The sequence below is a fragment of the Gracilinanus agilis genome, chromosome 1 (genome assembly GCF_016433145.1).
Source record: "Gracilinanus agilis isolate LMUSP501 chromosome 1, AgileGrace, whole genome shotgun sequence".
Lineage (NCBI taxonomy): Eukaryota > Metazoa > Chordata > Mammalia > Didelphimorphia > Didelphidae > Gracilinanus > Gracilinanus agilis.
Genome location: NC_058130.1, coordinates 646369742 through 646394156, shown reverse-complemented (window position 1 = coordinate 646394156; position 24415 = coordinate 646369742).

Genomic DNA, 24415 nt, shown 5'->3' with positions numbered 1-24415 from the left:
GGACAAGAGAAGACTAATCTTGGAGCTATTCCCTGGCACTTGGATAATGCCAAGGGATTCTGAAGAAATGTTGGGTGGCAAATTTATGTGAGGATATAAATGAAAGTCCCACAACATGGGCAGGTAGAAGTGAGTTTTGATTTGTATCTTTGAAAAGAAAATCCACTTTAATAAGACCACGGATCAATCTATGGAGTATTAAAGAATAAAGAAGTTCTAAAGATACTTAATAGCCTCTTTGACTCTGTCATGTAAATAACAGGCATGAATCTGTTTATAATTATTATTAGATTGCAATTCTTTGACAAGACAACTTCTGATGACACTAAGTGTTGCAAGCAGTACTTTGTCAATAATTCATGTGAATTTTAGGGATAAGGCTATTACTGGAAAATGAGACTTAATACTTTTATTAATTCAATCAAGATGACTTTCCAATTGAAGTACAGAGTGAAGCAGAAATAAATTAACAGAATAGGAGTATTGACAACTTACTGACACCAAAGAGAGTCATTCCAACAAAATACCTGAACTTCCCTAGTAAACAACCTCTCGTTTCCCTGTAAAAGTCTATAAAAATCCATGTAAACGGTTTTACAACCAGGGCATCGGGTATTATCACTTCCTGGCCCTTAAATCAAATATGTTTTATGGCTTTTCATAGGGATACTGAGCAGCATATGGTGTGGGAAGCGAAGTAAAACCACTCACAAAATGAAGCTAAAGATGCTTAAGGATGCAAACAAAGCATCCCATTTTTATCTTGCTTTTTTTTTTAAGTTGACTTAGATGAGGGTTCAGTTAGGATCATATTTGTGTGGTAAAATTCTTGCTGTCCACATAAAAATTCAAACAATGTGCCTTCAGCAAACATTGCTTTGCATTATGTTTTTATAATCTAGGGTATTTAGATGCTAATATTAACATGCACTGTGCTTATTAATATGGTTCTTCTTGTCTGAAATTTTCCATTTTTATTTGACTATAACAATGCATTGTATTGCCCTGCATTATTTGATTGGTGTTTACTAAATATTGGGCACTGATTTTGCCCTTGATGAGGTAAAAAAACAGAAAGGAAACTGTTGCCTTTGTCTTTAACCCCCTTGAGGAAAGTCTGCTAAAATGTTCCTCTCTGTGATACAGTTTGAATCTCTGATTATGCCTCTTGAAAAGAAATAATTCCTTTATCCTGGTGTCTAATCACAAAAGTATCTTGTTTCATTATTGATCATTCTTTATCTCTAAAATATAGGGGTGTGAAAATAGATCTTGGGTTCTGAACATGGAATCCATGGTCTCTCAAGGGCTATGCATATAGATGTGAGGGTATCTGCAAACTTGGATAGGAAAATATTGCACCTTTATTTTTATAATCATATAACAGGAAAAAAAAGTAATGTGAGGGCTTGTATTGAAGCCATAAAGGGAATTTTTAGACAATCACTCCAAAGTCTGCATCCAGTAGTTGAAGAAAAGGAATTTCAAAGAAAGCCATATTCAAAATAGGTTCTTTCTTTGATTTCAAAATATCCTGTGCCCTGGAGCATTATAGGAAATCCTACAGTTGACAGTATGAGGGAAGAGACAATTTTGACTCCAAGAACATGGATATCAACAATCCAACAAAAAACTAAAGCACCTAATATGTACAAGGCGCTATAGACACAATAGGATTTGAAACCACATGCCAGAAGTTGAGTTGGAAGAGAACTCAGAAGTTGTGCAGTCCAATATATTAATGGTAGGAGCATCCTATCATAACATGCTAGACAGGTTTCTAACTAGCCCCTTTACAAAGACTATTAATGAAGGGAAAGCCTCTATTTCCTAAGATAGCCTACACCACTTAGGTCTAACTGTTACAAAACAAAAGGCTAACATAAGCTTTTTTTTTTTTATAACTTTCATCTACTGTTTTTGGTTCTAACCTCTAGAGTTACTCAAATGAAGACTAATTCATCTGCCCCATGATAATCTTTTTTCCCTTTCCTTCCTTCCTTCCTTCCTTCCTTCCTTCCTTCCTTCCTTCCTTCCTTCCTTCCTTCCTTTTCTCCTTTATCTTCTTTCTTAAGATCAATACTAAACATAGGTTCCAAGGCAGAAAAACAGTAAAGGGTAGGCAATGGGAGTTAGGTGACTTGCCCAGAGTCACAGAGTTAGGAAGTATCTGAGGACAGTTTTGAGCCTAGGACTTTCCATTTCCAGGCCTTACATTCTATCCACTGAGCTACTTAGTCACCCCCTTGATTGTCTTTTAGAAACTCGATGAATGTAATCATATCCTTGAGTGTTTTCTTCTTCTGGCTAAAACAACCCCAGTTCATTAAACTGATCCTCACTGAATATAGACTCAAGACCCTTCACCATCTTGTCTTCCCATCTAGACATACTGTACTTTATAAAAGTCCTATTTAAAAAGTAGCACCCAACCAGTGGATTGAGATCAAGTCTAGAGATGGGAAGTTCTGGATTCAGATTTAGCCTCAGACAATTCCTAACTATGTGGCCCTGGGCAAGTCACTTAACTTCCATTGCCTACCCCTTACTGTTTTTCTGCCTTGGAACCAATACAGTGTATTGATTCTAAAATGGAATATAAGGGTTTAAAAAAATAAAATATAAATAAAATGCTGCACCTAGAACTCAATAAAATGTGTATTAAAACCAGGACAGAATAGAGAGGGCCTATAGTTTTCCTATTCCTAGAAGCTACTTCTCTAAATACAGATCTTATTAGTTGTTTTTTTTTAGGGGACATAACATGCTTCAAATTTTTATTTTTTGGCCAAAAGCTATGGCCTTGTCTCAAAGGGTTTACAAACTATTTTAGGGAAAGTGTATAAGAAAAGAATGATAATCCACAATAGGAAAAGGCACAAGTTAAGGGTATTAAAATATTAATTGCCAAACAAAGGGCATTTAAAATAGTGAGAAATTGCTGTGCTAGTGTGATTGCAGAAGATTGTAGATGAGGTAATATTTGGACTAATAAGTTACTCTAATCAAAACAATCTTACACACAGATATTTTTAGTGAGTTTTTTGTTCAGCACATTTTGAAAGACTATTCTGGCACTTTGGTTAAATATTTATATAGATGTCATGAAGCCAAGGCAACAAGTACTGTGTAAACAATAGGAGTGTGAATACAAGGAAGAAAAAAGGACAATCCTTGCTCTCAAAAAGCTTTCATTCTAGAAGAAGAAAATATATAAAAAGAAATTGAAAAAAAGGCAGGAAGAAAGATGAAGATTTCTGGGATATTGTAGATCCCCCCTCCCCAAAAAGTCAGTTGCTCAACCTTGAAAGAAATAAATACATGATTAGCCTGAGCCTCCTCTTAAAATGGAGGTCCAGGAGGAGCCATTCAATTAAATGAGATGGCTTCTCAAGTTCTTTCTAGATCTAACTATAATAATAATAACCAGCTTGCATGTAGAACTTTTAAGGTTTTCAAAATTCCTTACTTATGTTAGCTCATTTGATTCTCCCAATAACCTATTTGTGCAATTATTATTCTCATTTTGCAGATTATAAAATTAAAACTGAGAGAGGTTAAGTGACTTTCCTGGGGTCATACAATTAGTAAATACCTCTTGAGATTCTAATTCAGATCTTCCTCAGTCTTCTATCCTTCATACCACCTAGTTGCCTCTATATTATCTTATGACCATTATACTTTATATTTTATTAAACTTGGGCACGGTCATGTAGTGAGATGGTGGCAGATTTGGGATCAGAAAAGGAAAAGGGAGAGAAAAAGAAACATATAGAAAAATAGACAGAGAGAAAAAAGAAAGAAGAGTTGGGGTGGGGCAGATGGCACTTCCAACATATGAAGTTGAGGTAAGCTTTCATTTGTAGAAGTTTGTTGGGCATTGTGGAAAAAATCCGAAAGAGCCAAGAGTTCAACTAAAAGAGCAATGAAGACATTCAAAACCATTCATTACTTAAAGTACTTGCTATTCCTCCCTTGTAGATACATTTTCTACTGGTGCAGTTCATAACCTTTCTATTGACTATCTAATGAGTTATTGTGAAAAAATGAAATCATTTCCTAATAGACAGTCTTTTGGTAATGAACCTCTCATCACTGAATGAAGCTTCAAATGCATTGCCAGGTCACTGCTTAAAGTTTTTCCAGATTCATAGATGCTGACAGAGCTTGTATTCCTTTGGCATGGCCTTTGTGAATCCAAATAAATTCCTGTGCCATGATCAAGGGGCCAGGATAAAGTTAAGAGTAAGTAAGAATGACCAGACATTTAGGAATGAGAGTATGGCACTGTTCTTAAACTCAGTAGAAAGGGCCATCTGTCTGCACTGGAGAGAAATTGAAGTTGAGATAACAGAGATAAATTTAAGATTTATTTTCCTATGATAATTAGCAAGTAATTAAAAAGTTTAAACAATAAATAGAAAATTGCTGAAAATGAGTAGAATCATAAGCAGTACTGATGGGAAGCAATTGAAACAAAGAATTGGGAAGAATGCCCAAAATATTATTCACCAAGTAAATATTTATTAAACACATCTGCAATAAGTGGATCAACACTGGGGAAATGACAGAGTAAGTATATGATATGATACCTGCCCTCAAGAAGCTTAAGGATCAATGTAACCAAATGCATTGCCAATTATCTTCAAAGCTCTTTCTAGGAAAAAAAGTAGATCACTGAGGAAAGCCGACAAAGAAAAAAGCCAAATTCTGAAAAAGTTGGGACACTAATACACTGCTGATGGAGCTGTGAACTGATATAACCACTCTGGAGAGCAATCTGGAATCATACCCAAAGGGCCATCAAACTGTGAATACCCTTTGACTTGGCAATACTACTTTTAGGTCTATATGGCAAAGAGGTTAAAGATAGGGGAACAGAACCCACCTGTACAAAAATATTTATTGTAGTTTTTTGGGTGAAGGCAAAGAATTGGAAACTGAAAGGATGTCCATGAGTAATGTTCATACAAGTTGTGATATATATGTTTGTAATGGAATAACATAAAGTAGGACAAACAAGATGATTACACACATACACCACACACACACACACACACACACACACACACACACACACACACACACACACCACACATACACACAAAACAACCTGGAAAGATTTATATGAAGAGAGCAGAATGAATAAAACCTTGTACAAAAATAACAACCATGAAATATGATAATCAACTAATGACGTAACTATTATCAATAAGGCAAGGATCCAGGATTACTCCAAAAGACTTGACAAAAAAAGTCTATCCACCACCATAGAAGGACTAGATGGTATCCAAATACTATTTGAAACATAGCATTCTTTATTTCCTCCATGGTTTTTCTCTAGTGTAAGCTATATGTTTCTTTTTTTGCAACATAAGAAACCTGTATTATATGTATTATATATTATTATATGATTATAGTATTATATGTATTATATGATTATATATGTATTATGTGGTTATATATGTACAATCTATGTCATATTTCCTACCTTCGGGGAAGTCAGAGGAGTGAGAGGGAGAGAGAGAGAAAGCATGGATTGCAAAATGTCAGAAAGATAATATTTAACAAATTATATTGACATGTAATCTGGAAAAAATGAAAATTTTATTATAAGAAAGGAGTAAGTCAAGTGTCTATCCAGGTGTGGATTGTTCTTTCTTATATCTAAATTATATTGTTTCTCTTTTTTAAGCATCTTTTATAATATTTATTTTGATGCTCTATTTTTGAGCATTTGTATAATAAATATTATAATTATAGTATGCATTACAAATATTTTAGTGGTTTAGATAATAATAACAATCACCAAAGAATGATAGAGCTGGAAATAATTGACAGGCCTCCTGTTCTGCCTCATCCATTCATGGTTAAAAAGGAAGGAAAACTGTTCAATTTTCCCCCTTATAAAGTATATCCTAATCAAAGAATCTCTAGTCTTCTCTTCACCAAATCTCTACTCAATTGCTTTCACTTATTCTCTCCATCTATTTGGACTCTACCTCTATCCCTACTCAGAGAGGTGAGCTTTTGGCTTATGTTGCTCCAAGTCCTTTCAAACTTCTCCAGACAGTACTCAAGTGGACTCTCTAAATCCAGCTTTCCAGCTCCTCTTTACAGAATTATAATTCTTTCATTATAATATCAACTCCTTAAAGGCAGAAATTGTCATGCTTTCTTAGATTTATGTCAGTACCATTATATTAGCACAATGCCTGACTTATTGACACATAACAATCACTTAATAAATGTTCTCTGTCTCTGTCTCTCTCTTTCTGTCTCTTCATCTCCATCTTTCTGTTCTCTCTGTCTCTTTCCATTTCCCTCTCTTTCTCTTTCAGTGTCTGTCTTTCTCTTTGTTTCTTTCTCTTATTCTCATCTCAGTTCAAATGCCTATTGTCCTAGTTGCTGGAGGAGCTACAAAATTTAAATAAAATGTAGGAAAATATAGTGATGATTATAAAGAAGACAAGGTGCAGTAGAAAAAGTGTCAGGGTTAGAAGGCCTAGTTTCAAATTTTCACTTTATCACTTACTACCTGTGTAATCCTGGACAAATTGTTTAACCCAGAGGGCCCTTGGTTTCCTCTCCTATAAAACAAAAGAATTGGACTAGAAGATTTGTGAGGTCCATTTCAGTTCCAATACTCTAAGAACTTTACAATACATTACTTCTGAACATCTATAGTACTAAGAAAAAGGTTTACTTTTAAAATTCCTTTATACTAATAAACCAGAACATAATTAATGTTTATTTTTAAATTTAAAAAATATTAATCCTTTGAAGGTACATTTAAATTGGCAAAGTTTGCTGAGATGAAAGGCACATGTCTAGGATATAGCTTTGCTCAGGTTATATTAAAACTTTCTTGAAATTGGATATCAACTTTATATGGATACCATTGAGGAAAACTGAACATTCACTTTGGAAGACTTGTGTATATGAGTCAGAGTACTAAGTAGAGTGGAATGGCCAGGCATTGAGAGGAAAGTCCAATGGGCTTCTGTCCTTAGCAAGGTGCTTCATTCGCATAATTCCCATACTCTGATGTCTTCTACTGACTTGGGCCTCTAAGGGTGTTGGATAGGAAGGTGAACTTTAAGAAAGGGTAAAGGAGAAGGAGGGATCATGAGAAGTTGGAGGTTGGGAAAGGAGAGAAAAGGACACACTGACTCCTCTTCTAGCATAATCACCTTCATCATATCTGCCAGGATGACTGCCTCCCACTTCAGTTGAAATGATTTTTTCCCTTATTCCAAGGTTCTTAGTTGTGATTTTGTTGTAAGGGAGAGTCTACAGGGTTCTGATGAGAGAGACTCATGGACCATTTACTAGCTTACAGGAATCTGATATGACAAACTGACAGAAGAAACAGGCAAGGCAGTCTTCTACTTTTTAATGTTCATCTATAGAGATAGTGCTTAATAAGGCTTTTTTCCCCCTTAGTTTTAGAAGAATGGACTTGGCCCCTTTCAAGTTTAGAAAGTCAGAGCTGTGATATTAAATCAAAAATTGAGAGATTACACAAGTCAAAAATTGTACAGCATAAAGAATCTATCCTGCTGAACAGTCTCCATAGTGATAATTTTGCAAAACATAGAAAAAAACATTCAAGGTATTTAGAAAGACTATAAAGATGCTTTATGAAGATGGCACAAAAAAACACTTCCTCATGAGCAGACAGGGAGTTCAACTTGGAATTTCAAATTAACTTATTGTATGATGCATTATTTAATAAATGTTAGCATTAATTTTTAAAGAGTTCAATTTGCATACCATTACTGGGCCAAATGGTTGGCGAGGATCACAATTAAAGAAAGATGCACCATTCATTCTCCTAAGAAGGAAAAATCAAACTAAGTCAAACCTTCGTCATTAAACTGGATAAAGGTGGCCTCTAACTGCCAAAAATGTAGCACTCCCTGACAGATGCAGTTTAACTTCAACCATTATTTAAATCAAACTCCCTGAAGTTTGACCCTAAGCAAAAGCTCAAAATCTTTATCTTGGACTCAGTTAAAGGATGAAAAAAATGCCATAAGTCTCTGAAAAAAATTATTCTTAATAGAGAAACTAGGGACTTGGAAATGAAAATGAAATTTTAATTTTAACTCCTAATTTACCATTTCTGTTACTATCTGTATGCACATGAGGGAAACATGATGTCCTTCAGCCTCAGTTTCTTTATCTACAAGGGCAAGGAGTTAAACAAGATATCTTAGCTATCATCCTACTATGGTATGATTTTATGTTCTGGCATTGAGAGAAACTTTATCAGAAATGGAAGGGAAGCATTGTTGAGTCATAGTTCACATTTATAGAGCATCTTTAAAGTTTGAAAGATACTTTCAAAACATGATCTCATATAAGCCTTATGAAAATTTTGGGAAGTGGGTACAATGGCCTGAATTTCCTATTCTATAGATGAAGAAACTGAGGCATTTTCCCACAGTCATACAGCTGGAAAGTTTCAGAGACAGGGCTTAAACTTGAAGTCTTTCTGAGTCCATGCCTAGAAACCTTTTATCTATGCCATACTCCATCTCTTTAAATGCTATCATTGACTCATCATGTAGTATTTACTAAGCACCTTCTCAATCATTATTCTAAAAAAATAAGTAACATAGCACTTGTTTCCAAGTAGTAATTATATAAACCAAATTCATAGTCTTCAAATACCTTAAAGTACGAATAGTAATATACATACTAATTATGATTTTAAGTAATAATAGTTGAACAAAACCCCTTAAATCACTTAAAGTATGAGTGTTAATAAAGGAAATACATAATAATTATGATTTTGAGTAATAATGTAGCACAAACCCCCTCAAATCCTTTGAAGTATGAATAGCAAAAACAGCAGAACAAAATAATTATTGTCATAGAATACAAGCCCCTCCATTCCTTTAAAATATGAATAGGAAAAATAGCTCATACATTATGATTTATGAAGATTTTTCTCAAAATTATTTTATGGAGTGAGGTAGGTCCTGTATTATGGTTCCTATTTTATAGATGTATAAACCAAAGTTCAGAGGGGTTAGAATGTTTGCCCATAGTTACATGATTGTTAAATGGCAGAGCCAAAATTCAGAACTGCTTAATCTGAGCCCAGTACTCTTTCTACTCTGCTATGCTGCCTCTTAACATTTAAAATATTCTGTTATGCCAAACTGAATGCAACATAGGAAATATTGAGAAAAGAATAGCAGATTAGAATGGAAAGAACTGGATTCAAATCTAAGCCTTGCTGTCTTGACCTGTATGACTTTGATCAAGAAATTCCACCTGCTGGAGTTGTGAATTGGTCCAATCATTCTGGATAGCAATTTGGAACTATGCCCAAAGGGCTTTAAAAGACTGCCTGCCCTTTGATCTAGCCATACCACTGCTGGGTTTATACCCCAAAGAGATAATAAGGAAAAAGACTTGTTCAAAAATATTTATAGTTGTGCTCTTTCTGGTGGCAAAAAAATTAAAAATGAGGGGATGCCCTTCGATTGGGGAATGGATGAACAAATTGTGGTATCTGCTGGTGATGGAATACTATTGTGCTGAAAGGAATAATGAACTGGAAGAATTCCATGTGAACTGGAATAACTTCCAGGAATTGATGCAGAGTGAAAGGTGAAGATCCAGGAGAACATTGTACACAGAGACTGATACACTGTGTACAATCGATTATAATGGACTTCTGTACTAGCAGCAATGCAATGATCCAAGACATTTCTGAAAAAGAATGCTATTCACATCCAGAGAAAGAACTGTGGGAGCAGAATCACAGAAGAAAAACAACTGCTTGATCACATGGGTCAATGGGGATATGATTGGGGATGTAGACTCTAAGCAATCACTCTGTTGCAAATATCAATAATATGGAAATAGGTCTTGATCAATGACATGTAAAACCCAGCGGAATTGAGCACTGACTATGGGAGGGGGTGGAGGAGAGGAGAGAAGGAACATGAATCATGTAACCATGGAAAATGTTTCTCAATAATATAAATAAATAAATGAATGAATGAAAGGATTGGGGGAAGGGGGGAAGAAATTATACCTGTCTGGCACATAGTAGGCACTTAATAAATGTTTATTAAACAAGATCATCTTAAAGATCCCTTCTGACTTTATATCTTGTCATGTTTGCTGTCATTGTGTAAAGGCATTTGCTTAAATTCCTCATTTCCAGGTAGAAGTATAAATGCCATATAGGTGAAAGAGTGTTTGGTGCACTAATGGTGAGTAACCAGAAGGAAGGAGCACCACAATAATATTCATGGACATAATTATGGGGTTAATAATTCAAACCTTTATATGTATGTCACTCCTTGATATATATAAACATACACACTCATATATGTATATATATATATATATATATATATTTAGAGACAGAGACAGAGAGAAAGAGAGAAGAGATGGGCAGACAGAAAGATATATATATATATGTATATACATATACATACAGATATAGATACACAGATAGATAAATAGATACACACATACACACATAGATGGGTAATTACAGACAGAAAAACTGATGGTAGATACATGTATGTAGATAGATACATATATGCATACATATATGTATATACATACATAGACACAATAAGATAGACCTAGAGAGGTTAAGTGATTCCTATAGACATCCAAACATGCATATATAAATATGTGTGTTTGTGTGTGTATAGTCTTCTCCTCTGGCTTTAATAATAATAGCTGAAGTTTTATAGCATTTTGAGTTTTACAAATACTTTAAAAGTATTATCTCAATTGATCCCATACCAACCCTGCAAAGTAGGGGCTACTATTATAACTTGTTGCATTGTGGAGGATAGTAAGTCTCAGGGAAGGTATGACTTTGATATGATCACACAGCTAGTCAGTGTTAGAGGCTTGGCTCAAGACCAGATCTTTCCAGACTCCATGTATGATGCTTTACAATACCACATCTTGGCATATATGTATTTGCCAAATGACAAAATTTACAGTGGGATCTTTAGCCTTCTGTATGAATTAATGAAGTCAAGGGCACAATGCAGTCATAGAAAAAATTTAGAAGTATAAATGAAAATAATATTCCAGAAATACATACAAATCAAGTTAAGAACCTGAAACATATAGTTGTTCATGAAGTACAATCAAGAGACAGGGTAAAGTCAGAGAGATAAAGGCCTGGCTCTGAATTAGAAGGTTCTCGAGTTCGAGTTCCAGTTCTGACATATGCAATTTGTTGGACTGTAAGTAAATAACAACCTTTTTAGACCTCAGTTTTCTCAAATGTAAATGTAGAGGCCAGGAAGAGATGACTTCTGAGGTCATTCCCAGGTCTAGGCAGCTGGATGATGTGCCTGACTCATAGTAGGTGCTACATAAAAGCTTATTCCCTGCCCTTCCATTTTTTGTTTGCACTTATTTGAACCTTGTCTTCTACAAATACATTATAAGCTTCTTATTTCTTTTGTATCTCGAGCACCCAGAACAGAACCTGGCACAAAGCAGGCACATAATAAATGTTTATTGAGGGCAGCTGGGTAGCTCAGTGGATTGAGAGCCAGGCCTAGAGATGGGAGGTCCTAGGTTCAAATCTGACCTCAGACACTTCCCAGCTGTGTGACCTTGGGCAAGTCACTTGAACCCCATTGTCTAGCCCTTACCACTCTTCTGCCTTGGAGCCAATACACAGTATTGACTCCAAGATGGAAGGAAAGGGTTTAAAAAACAAACAAATAAATAATAAATGTTTATTACTTCATGGAGCATATAAAGAAGTAAGTCCTTCAAAAAGTATTCAAAATGTTTCATTTTAACAAATATGTTTAACATAGTAAAGGCACTGTTATGGTGACTAGAGAGTCAGATAATCATTCATTTGAATTTAGAAGAGATCTCAGATGCCATCTAACACAACCTATGCATAAAAGGAATCTCTACTATAACTTACCTGACAAGTGTGATTGACCAGCCTCCACTGAAGGCATTCCTAGGATGGAAGCCATAGTCTCTCTAGATAGTCCATTATGCTTTTAGTCAGCTCTAATTCCTAGGAATTTTTTCCTAGCATGAAGTCAATATTTGTCTCTACAATTTCTGTCCATTGTTTCTGTCTTTCTTTATGAGGTCATACAGCACAAATTGAATCCTTCCTCTACAAGACAAGTTTTCAAACACTTGAAGGCAACTTTTGTGTGCCCTTATGAGTCTTCTCTTCTACAGGATGTACATATACAGTTGCTGCAATTGATTCTTCTATGTCATATACTGAAGGCCCTTCACCATTCTGGTTTACTCTCCTCTGGAATTCTAAAACTTATTAATATCCTTCTTAAACCATAACTCCCTTAAATGAATATGGTAGACTGGATGACTTAAAGATAGGTGTAATATAGCCTCAGTTTTCAAAGAATTTATGATAGTATATTGGATTTGTGACCAAATAAGTATAATACTAAGAATGGGGCATCAAGTGCTTCCAAGAGTTCTATGACACAATGTTATGAAGTATTTAAGGAAATTGGCTACAGTGGTTGGGGATAGGGAGAAAGGAGACTTGGAAAAGGTCATTAGGAAGGACTTTATAGAGAATGGGAGCAATAAACTTGAGCCTTAAAGAAAAGAACAAACTTAAGCATAGCATGATCAAAATCACCAGAAAAGAAGAAAGGATGAGAAAGGGGACCTGAGAGCAAAAGAAGGAGAATTAGTATATTATGAGACTACAAACTTAGAGGGAGATTATTGAGGACCTGGATGCCATTTTCAGTAGTTTTTACTTTATTTGCTAGAATTTTGAGTTGAAGACTGTCACAATGAGATTAAGGCTTTAAGAAGATTAGTCCAATAGAAGTGTGAAGTATGGACTAGATCCAATAAATCCAATCTAATAAACATTTATTAATGTGCCTATAGGCATTGTGCTAAGAGGTAGTGATGCAAGTAATAAAAAGAAAGATAGTCCCTGCTCTCAAAAAGTTCATAAATACATAAGCAATAATCTGAAAAAAAGCAAAATCAGGTAGAAAGACATTATAGTATCCTTCTTAGCTGAGATGAAATGAGGTCATGAAATAGCATCATTGTAGGGTGAGTGGAAAGGATGAGATGGGTGCCAAAGATATTTTTAAGAAAGAAAAGAAACATACCTAGCAGACTGGTCCCTATGGCAGCAAAGGAAAGAGATAAATGTTGAAGGGGATGTGGCAAAATCGGAACATTAATGCACTGCTGGTGGAGTTGTTAATTGGTCCAACCATTCTGGAGGGCAATTTGGAACTATGCACAAAGGTCTTTAAAAAAATGCATACCCTTTGATCCAGCCATATCACTGCTGGGGTTGTACCTCAAAGAGATAATAAGGAAAAGGACTTGTACAAAAATATTTATAGCTGTGCTCTTTGTGGTGGCAAAAAAAAAAATTGGAAAATGAGATGTCCATCAATTAGGGAATGCCTGAACAATTATGGTATTTGCTGGTATTGGAATACTATTGTGCTATAAGGAATGATGAACTAGCAGATTTATATGTGAAATGGAAAGACCTCCACGAATTGATGTAGAGTGAGAGGAACAGAACCAGGAGAACATTGTACACAGAAACTGATATATTATGGCACAATCAAATGTCATAGACTTTTCTACTAGCAGCAATGCAATGACCCAAAACAATCCAGAGGAATTTATTAGAAAGGAGCTATCCAAATCCAGAGAAAGAACTGTGGGAAAGGAAATTATTGGTTCTCTTTGTCTATTCTGAGTTTTTACTTGTTAAAAATAAATCCTTTGTTCTCCTTGCCTAGTTGGAGTTAAAGCTTTGGTTGACAATAACTTAAGTACCCCTACCTAGTACCTCACTAGATTTTGAGGACAGGATTAACTCTTCTTTATCTACTTTTGAATTAATCAACAAAAGCTAATACACCCATTCTTAACCCTAAAGTAAGGGAAATTCTTACTACAAGAGTTTGTACCTCCAAAAGGAAGACACCCCTACTTAACCTTAAGGAGGTGGAAGTAGTGTTAACTGGATAATAACTCAGTAGCATGCCAATCTAAACTGGATGACAACTCAGAAATGTGTGAATCCTAGGAGGATAGTTAACACCTTTAGAGGTGAGAAGTCAAACCCACAAACACTGGAGAGTCAACTCCAAGAAGAGAGTCACTCCAGGAAGGAAGTCGGCTTCAAGAAGAAGGTCTGCTCAAAGAAGAAAGTTAGCCTCAGGAGTCACCTTCAGCTCCAGTCATTGTCTCATTGTCTTGACCCACCTCTTGGAGGGAACTTGGGTGAGCTGATAGCCAGCTTTCCCTTTCTGTCTTCTGGAGATAGTTTAATTCTGATCAAACGTTAGCCTGTCCTGACTGAGCCAAGCACTAGAACAATATTTAGTTAGACAGGTTAATGTCTTCTCTACCCTTTTGTATTTCTCTACTTTTACTCTTTCCACCTCTTTTATAAATAAAAGATTTATAATTTTCATATATTTAGCCAAACTATTAATTTTAAACTTTATAACTGTGGGAACAGAAATTCAGAAGAAAAGCCTATGATCAATCATGTGGTTCAATGGGGATATGATTAGGGTTTTGACGTTAAAAGATCGCACTATTGAAAATATGAATAACATGGAAATAGGTTTTGAACAATGATACATGTATAACCCAATGGGATTGCTAGTCAGCTCAGGGACAGGGGAGAGAAGAGGGATGGGGAAAACCATCAAACATGTAGCCATGGAAGAATATTCTAAATAAATAAAAAAATGCAAAAAAAAAAAAAGAAAGAAGAGAAATGACAGAGATTAATTGAATGAGAACAATGAAAAAGAAGGAAAAAGTTAAAATAGGATTTTTAGAACACAAGCCTACTTGATATGTAGGATAAAGCATATTAATAAGGAATTTAGAATCAGGTTTGGGATAAAAGGTGATGCTTTGGAAAAAAAAATCCTGGTGGGATTTGTTATTAGGTAAAGAAACAGGAAAGCAGTTGGAAACACTGGAATGAAGTTTTGTGGAAGTAAAAAGATAATAGTCAAAACCTTAGGAGTGGATGAACTCACCAAACGAGACAGTATTGAGTGAGAAGGAAAGAGCATACAGAACAAAATGTTGAGGGACATATTTGAAGAGGAACAGGAAGAGATAAGAAAAATAAAAGTGACAAAGCCAAGAGACAGAAAGAGATCTATGAGAATAGACTCTCATGAAAGGTAAGGGAAAAGGATATCGAAGGAAGGAGTGTCTAAAATAATCGAAAGTTGTAGATATTTCAAAGCAGTTGTATGTAGGGGAGAAATAGGCCATTGTAGATTTGATAATAAGGAATTAATAGGTTTTTTAATAGCCACTTGTGGAATAGCTGGTGTTGTGTGGAAGATTAGGTAGTTATTGATTAAGAATTAAGGTTGGCCTAGCAGGAAGGAGCTGGAGCTGGGAATTCTAGGATAGAATGAAGGAGGAGGAAGTGTGTGTGCCCTGAGAGAGGACTCCATTAGTGGTGGGCAAAAAACTGTTGCCAGCCTGGGAGATCTCAGAGCAAAGGACACCCTGCTTCCTGATTTTCCCCTGGGATCCTGTGTGGTGGTGGCATCTAGCAGAGAGAGAAGATCAACAGTGAGTGCTGTGCCAAGGGAAGAGGAGAAGTTTGAGATCTGGTAGACAGCATTTCAAGCAAACCCTCCCTACTTGGTACCTGAAACCACCTTGGCTCTTGGCATCCAGAGATCATTAGTGGATCGCAGTGAGAATCCCTAAGTCACATCAGCCCCTAGCTATGCTGCTCAAGTCTGGCAGGTCCAGACTGAGGCAGTCACTCAGAGACTTCATTACAGCTCCTTGGGCCCTGTCAATTTAGATCACTAAGTTAGTGTAGAAATAAGTCCTCCCCTTTCCCTGTGGGTTTTGTCATTAGATTTAAGGTTTTAGAGTACACATCCCTATCCCACCTTTTAGTTGTTCATAATTAAAACCAGTTATATCCTGTTACCTTGTCTGTTGGATTCAAAGCCTCTGGCCCAGGGTGACAGTTGGTCAACTATCCCTTTGTCAGTTAGGAGCAGCTTGGCTGTTCTGCTCTCCATATCCAGGTCTAGTCTCTCATAAACCCCAATGTGTGTACCCACAAATCACTTAGTTTTATTATAATATCCCTGGTGTCCCCATTACCTTTACTTATCATTTCCACACTGGATAGAATAGAGGTTAGAGTTCCAGGCCTGAAGTCAAGAAGACTGATCTTCCTGAGTTCAAATTTGGCCACAGACACTGTCTTAACCTAGATAAGGCATTTAATCTAGTTCATCTCAGTTTCCTCTCTGTAAATATGCTAGAGAAGTAAATGTCAAATCCTTCCAGTATCTCTACCAAGAAAGCCCCATCTGGAGTCATAAACAGTCAGACATGATTGAAAAATGACTGAAATATAGCCAATATAGAGAAATAAACAAAAAAAATGCAAAATGGCCAACATGTTGCATACAAGGAAGATGATTCAACCCTGAATTACTTAAATAAGAAATTAAAAATGGAAAATAGAAAACAGAAATGACATCAATACCTACTGTAATAAATTCATCCAGAAGTTTGACTAATGTAAAATAATTGGCACAATAAGATAAAAAAAAATCATAAAAATTATCTTAGTCATCAAGCATCTGACTTACTTGCCAAACAGAGATATGGCTGCCAAAGGCAAAAACCACCTGGTTAGTGTGTAAACTCCTATGAAAAATGATAATGTATGACTTTAAGCAGTATCATCTCATAAAATGTCAAGAAGTAATGTTGGGTAAAATCTCTTTAAAGGGAGTTTGGGAGACAACCAATAAAATGAAGTCATTCTAAGGGTATTTAAGGATGAAGGAAAATTGCTAACATAAGAAAAATTAAAAAAAAGATTTTCAGAAACAATTTTAATAATTTCTCCATCAAATATAGGAGATCCATCACAATTTTTTGCATTCAAAACATTATTTTAAGAAGAAGTTCATAGAATTTACCAGCTTGAAAAAGAGGTCCTTAACACACACACACACACACACACACACACACACACACACACAAATGTTAAGAACCCCTACTGCAAACTATATCTTATAGTATGTATATTTAGATAGACACTGTAGGACAGTGAGCTGAATCCAGAGAGATGGAATGCTTCTGACAAAATGTAAAGCTCTTTTAAAGACCCTAAGCTTATCATGAAAGCAAAGATTCTTGGGAAATACCAGTTTACATCCCAGTCCTAAAGAAGGGCATTGCTAAAGTATGCTTCAATAAACAAACAATTGCACTCATTTCACACACCAGACAGTTTATGTTTATGATTCTGCAACCTAGGCTTCAGCAATATGGAAACCAAGAGTTACCAGAAGAGTAGAACAGTTTTTAAAAAGAAAGAGGATCTTGAAACCAAATCATCATTGTTTGGATTATGGATAAATCAAGAGAGTTCCTGGGGAGAAAAAGCATTTACTTCTCCTTCATTGACTATATACTGAAGCCTTTGACTTTGTGGACCATGACAAAATATGGCAAGTCCTCAAAGAGATGGGAATACCAGATCATCTTACTTATTTCCTGAAGAACCTGTATGAAAGCCAAAAGCAACCCTTAAAACCAAACATGCAACAATTGATTGGTTTAAGATTGAATGAGGAGTAGGGCAAAGCTATATAATGTCAATTTATTGAATTAATATGCAGAATACTTCATGTGAAGTGCCAGGATGGATGAATCAAAAGCCAGAATTAAGGTTCCTGAGAGAAATGTCAAGTCTCAGATATGCTGATGATACCACTCTAATGGCAAAAAGTGAATAAGAGTTAAGAAGCATCTTGATGAGAGTGAAAGTGGAGGGTATAAAAACTGCCTCAAAACTTAACATAAAAAAAAAAGATCTCAGTAACTGGTCCCATTAGTTCCTGACAAACATAAGGAGAAGAAATGGAAAGAGTTTCAGATTTTATATTCTTGGGTTCTAGAGAATTGCAGCCATGAAATTAAGACACTTGCTCCTTGGAAGGAAAGTTATGACAAATCTGGAGAGTATACTAAGAAGCAAAGACAACGCTTTGCCAACAAAGGTTTTTATAGGCAAAGCTATGGTCTTTCTAGTAGCAATGTATGGATCTGAGAGCTGCAGCATAAAAAAGCTGCATGTCACCAAACTGTGCTTTTGAATTGAGACAGTAAAAAAGGCTTTTGAGAATCTCCTGGATAGTAAGAAGATCAAATCAATCAATATTTAAAGAAATCAATTCAGCCTTTTCACTGGAAGGTCAAACAATAAAGTGAAGTTTAATTACTTTGGCCTATACATAGTAAGAATACAGGACTCAGTGGAAAAGACCCTGATGTTTGGAAAGACTTAAGCCAAAAGGAAAAGGGGATGACATAGGAAAAGACTGATATATAATGTCATGGAAACAATGAGCATAATCTTGGAGGGACTTTGAGAGAAAGTAGAGGACAAAAGAGGCTGGTATGGTATGTTTCATTAAATCACAGGGCCAGACATGAATAAGACTAACAGCAACAACAAATATTTTATCAGTGTTGTTATAAGGCATGGACAGGTGGAACACTTTAGGCTCTAAAGAACTAAAGGGGAGTAGTACACAGAGATGATTGAAGAAGTTCATGGTGTTTATGAATAGTTTGCCACACAAAAAAAGCAATAAAAAAGAACAAAGGATGCCATCAAGAAATTATATGTGGAAAAATATTTAAAAATAACAAATAGATTACTATAGTCATTTAAAAAAATGACTTGTATATCAAAGAAAGAGAGACTAGTAATGTGGTAAAAATGAGGGATGTGAGGTGGAGAACCAGAATACTCTACTGATACCCTTGCAATATCAGCACTAAGTAAAGAAAGTCTCTACTACATTGAGTAGATTATCTTTGATGAACTTCTGGGAGAATATGAACTAGAGCTGCAATAGGATAGGCAAGTAGAAATGGGTAGCAAACTATTATTGGAAGGACCTTCAGAATTGATGAGATCAATTTTTGTGTAAAAAATCATCTTCTAAAATACAAGAAAAGAGAGGTATGACTAGATATTAATTTATCTAGAAAAAAAGACATCTGAGAGTTTTAGTGACATACAAATTCAAAACAAGGCAACATTTTGATATGGTAGTCAAGAAAACATGGAATCTTGGGCTGAATTTGATGAAATATTTCTTCAAATCTTATATTTTCTCCAATTAGATTGCATCTGGACCATTGTGTTCAATTTTGCATGCAATATTTTACTTCAGATATAATATAATCTGAGGATTATCTGGAGACAGACATACATAATAGTGAAGAATCTAAAGATCATGCCTTATGATAATTTGAAGGAATTGATGATTTTTATCCCCAAATAAGTTTTTTGTTTTATCAGGCACCAGATGTCATAATATGTAGAAGAAGAAAAGAATAGATGTAAGTTGCAAAGTCAAATTTTGGTTTTAAGTGAAGACAAATGTCATCTAATAATTAGAGCTATTCAAAATTTAAATGGGCTCCTTTAAAGGTATTGGGTTAACCCAATAAAAGTAGTTGGAGGCCCTTTTACATCCCTTCCAGAATCTATTATCCTATGAAGTCTACTCAGGCATCTGTCTATATCATATCATGAAATTATATCTCCTTTTATATATATATATGGTATTTAAACCATATATATATGGGTCAGTTTTATGTTGCCTCAGTTTTATCACCTATAAAATGTAAAATTAGTTATTTCTAGCTCTAAATCTATGAAACTATGCATATAGGTGTATAGGTATGATTTGAGGAATATAACAAAGTCAATTTTTCCATTTATTCATTTATCTTGACCCAGTCATTGAAACTTCCATTTTAAGTCATAAAGGGCCACCTGTCTACCCCCCCCCCCCAATTTATACACACTTCTGTGACAGGTCATGTTTAAAGCCATTTATTTTTTCATGAATAGAAAATCTGGACCTATGATTTCATTAAGATTGGGAACTTCTAGTGGGAAAATCACCTTTACCAATATTCATTGACACCTATTTTTGCCACTTGTAATCCTAGAGAATTTCCTGGTGTAAGTAAGAGTTTAGGTGACTTGTCTAGAGTTACATGATGTATAAGTCAGAGCTGGTAGTTGAGCCCAAATGTTCCTGACTCTGAGAGCAGCTTTCAATTACCAATTGATGCTGCCCTAATATAAAATCATTATTTCCCATTGATGTCTATGCAAAAGTTAGCTTTCCATAATAGGACGGCATCCACTCCACAAGGACTTAAGGGAATGTAGGAACATAAGATCAGAGGTGATAAAGGGCCTGAGAAATGATGTGGAGCATAGCCAATAGGCTTAGAAAAGCCAGTATAGGTAGAATAGCTTAAGAAAATGGGGGGGCACAAATAAGGCACAGATTACTTGAAGGTTGGGCTGTGAGAAAGTATAAAAGTAGTAATAAAAGATGTAATATCATTTCTGCTATGCAAAATGGAGAGCAGAATGATTGACATTTAGCAGTTTGCAACTTGGAATGAACCAGAGATTGGCATGAGCCAGCAAGGGAAGACAGTTACTGAGGGCAGAATAAAAAGCAGGATTTTGACTGAAGAAGGCTCTCAATTTGGAGAAGGGCTTTGGTGGGAGATTTTGGTTGGTTGGGTAGGCCAAAATCAATTTAGATTACCATTAACCAATACTGATCAATACCTTAGTTTCCAATCCTGTGTGAATCTATACTATACATCCTCATTAATTAGTCATCTAAGAAGAAGCAACAATAATATCATCAAACAACTTGGTTCTGGTTAAAGCAGCCTGGCCTGGCCAGGTTGCAACTGAGAGAGATAAACCTCTTCAACTGTTAATCTCAAACCCTGATTACCTTTAAATTGATATCACCTGATCATTTGTAGCTTTAGTCAAGGATTCCCTTCATACCTCTTTCCTTCAGTTCCTGATCCCATTTCCCTAAGTCTGTCATCATTAAATCTTGAAATTTACTTAGGTGGATGTCATTTTACCCTAAGGATTATCAAACATATCCTTGGGTATCTGAAGGAAGAGGGATTATTTAAACTAAAGTTAAGTCGCAGTCATTTAGCATTTATCCATAATTTAAGCCAGAATAAGTAGACAGAAGAACTGTGAAATCTGAACCACAGTTTATTCATTAATTTACTTATTTCTGGGACACTGAATTGACACTATATTGAAGTTGGTTATAGCAGTTTCATCTCAAATATCTCTTTCTTACTCTAAGTCTGACCACGTGTAGCTCATTCTGGAAGATTCTCTGTCCATCTCACCTGCCAGCTCAGGGAAGTAGAGAGAGCCAGGTGGGGTCCACCCACACCCTTTTAATTATGTTCATGGAAGCAGCTCTGGTATGTAAAAAATGGGATAAAACAGGTCAGCAATCCAGGAGAGGAAGGGATGAAACTCCCTCTACACAGTATGTTAAAGGCAGTAATTATGACTTTGTTGGTTTGACTAAGGAGTTCAATACTTTGTCTTTGTTATATGATAAGGGAATGCATGTCCCTTTCCCTGATGGTATTAGAAGCTGAAGGTGAGTGACTATGGAAATCCGTGTCACACTCTAGTTGTAGTGGTGAAACACTAAGGACCCCTCAGGTATATTTGATTTAAATCTTCCTTCTATAGCTAAAAAACTATTGCCCAGAATGGAAATGAAAGTGGCTTATTCAATATCACATAGCTAAGAGGCAGAGCTGGTCTTCTCTCTCCATTACTCTTCCTGCTATATCCTTTCTGTTCTATTGGTATACCTGTGTTAGTTGTTCCAGTGGATAGAGTGTTATCCTAGACCCAGGAAGCTGAAATTCAGATTCTGCCCAACACTCTTACTATGTGACCTTAGTCAAGTCATTTAACCTCTTGCTATCTCAGTTCCCTCATCTATAAAATAGGCATGATAAGAAGAGAATCCATCCCATAGGAGTGTTGTGCTGGTCAAATGAGATAAGATTAGAACTTAAAGTCTTTGAAGGCAGGGTCTTCTTTCTTTTTCCTTATATTTATATCAGTGTTTAGTACAATTCTCTCTCTCTCTCTCTCTCTCTCTCTCTCTCTCTCTCTCTCTCTCTCTCTCTCTCTCTCTCTCTCTCTCTGTCTGCCTGTATTTTACTATCTTTACACCTCTGTCTGTTTCTGTCTATTCCTTTGTATCTGTATACCTTTCTGTCCCTAACAAAGCTAACTATAATTATTGTGATCAAAACTTGCAAAGACAAATGAGAAAGCCCATAATTTTGAGATGTGCAAAGAGATTTCCTAGAACTAACCTAAGTATCATAGTTCACTTGTGGGGAAAGAGCCCTTTACGCCCAGAATGAAAACAAGTAAATAAAAATAATGGAAGTTCCTATATGATAACAGTCCTATTCCTGGAATAAATCTCCTAGAAAAAGTGAGCAGAATATTCCCTTTGCCTGGACATGTGCCTGGGCAAAAATGAGAATTGAAATAGTCTAGAATAAGCCTTTCCACTCCTCTCTTGGCACCAGAGTGTCTCTAGCTGAACAGAAGGGAAGGTGGAACTAACTTTACCTTACAGGCAAATAAGCCTTCTACAAGTACCTTGGGAAATTGTTTTCACATGGGGAAAACACAATCTGCTTCACAAAGAAGAAGCAAGTAAAATCAACCTCATTAGAAATGGCAGCTGGCATTTTGTATGTGTAAAGAAAGGCAAAGAAATGGTATGACTCCTCCACCCCTCACCCATTGAATGAATATGTACACAAAAGGTGGATACTACTTACTTCCACTTCTGTATCTGCTTTCAGACATTCATCATAAACATGAGTGGCACCCAGCAATCCCATGATAATTAAGTGGCATATTCATTTCCATTATGAGTATTTATTTTATAGATCAGTTATGTCATAAATAAATAATGAGTCAGTATAAGCCAAAGCTTTCATCTCAAAGCTTCAGTTAGGGAAATTAATTTTTGTACATCTCTACTATTTAGCTCTTTTCTTCTTGAGTTAAAAATATTTTCATCCTGTACTGTGTTCAAAAGATTATTCAATGTAAAATTTGAACAGATGGTCTTAAAAGTCTCTTGAGATGTTTCCTATCCTGATGAATGTGAATACATACTTCAATTATGGTTTCATTGGCTTTGGTGTAAACTGTCTTTTAGATCATATATCTGCAACTTACTTTATATTTCCAATACATGCATAATGATATTTATGTGAATGAATTTTCACATTTTCATAAACACATTTTCATATTTATTTCAGCATCTCAAGTATCTATTACCACAATTGTATAAGTATGTCTTCCATCAAGAGAGATCAAAACTTTTCCAGGCTTTTATGACTTCGTAGAAATAATATCATCTCTCTCGGGGTCTTAGTATACAGGTCCAGAAAAAGAGGTAGTTGGATTAGATGACTTCTTTTTCCTTTATCTCTACCACACCTTCCCCTCCACACACACTATAGAAAGCATCATCTGGCAAACAGTTATGTGTATATAGATCATGTCTCTCCTTTTTCTTTTTTGCAGTTCATCCCCTGGAAGTGAACATTCACAAGTCATTCTTTAAAGATTACATCCATAGTTGAATGTAATGTTCTGGATTAGAAGGTTTTTAAAAGTCCCTTTTTGTTCCAAATCTATGATTCTATGATTGCTTAGTAGAAGCTGTTTCATTCCCTCCACCTGCAATGAGAAAAATGATCAGTTCATAGCCAATCCTTGGCTATATGAGCCTATTCACCGATACTTGTTGCAGGGACAAATAATCCATCATAAGACCTATACACAAAACTTGTCGATCCTGGCAGCAGAGTCTGCACAACCTGTATTCCATCCACACAACCTTTGAGATGCCAAGATTACTTCCATGTCATGAAGGGGCATTAATATATGACTTTCCTATAGATATTTATGTCACAAATACACACACACATACACACACACATAGTATTCAGAATGTAACCTATTTAAAAGTACTCAGGTTTAACAAATCTGCAAATACAAGTGCTTAGCACAGTGCCTGGCACATTGTAAGCACTTTAATAAGTGTTTATCAATTGTTTGAATACAAATACATAGATTGCATATTATGAAGACAAACTGTTTCCACCCTTCAGTCTTCTAGATGACTCAATAATCTCATTCACCATGTAAAATATTAAAATATTCTTAGAATACACATAAATGTGTGTATCTATATAGATGTATCTGTCTATCTGTCTACCTATCTATAGCTATAATCTTTCTGCCTACCTCCCTCCCTCTTTATCACCTGTTATCTATCCATCTATCCCTCTCTCCCTCCCTATTTATCTATTAATTATTATCTATCAATTGTTATCTACCTACCTACCAACCTGCCTATCTTCCTTCCTTCTTTCTTCCTTTCTTCCTTCCTTCCTTCCTTCTTTC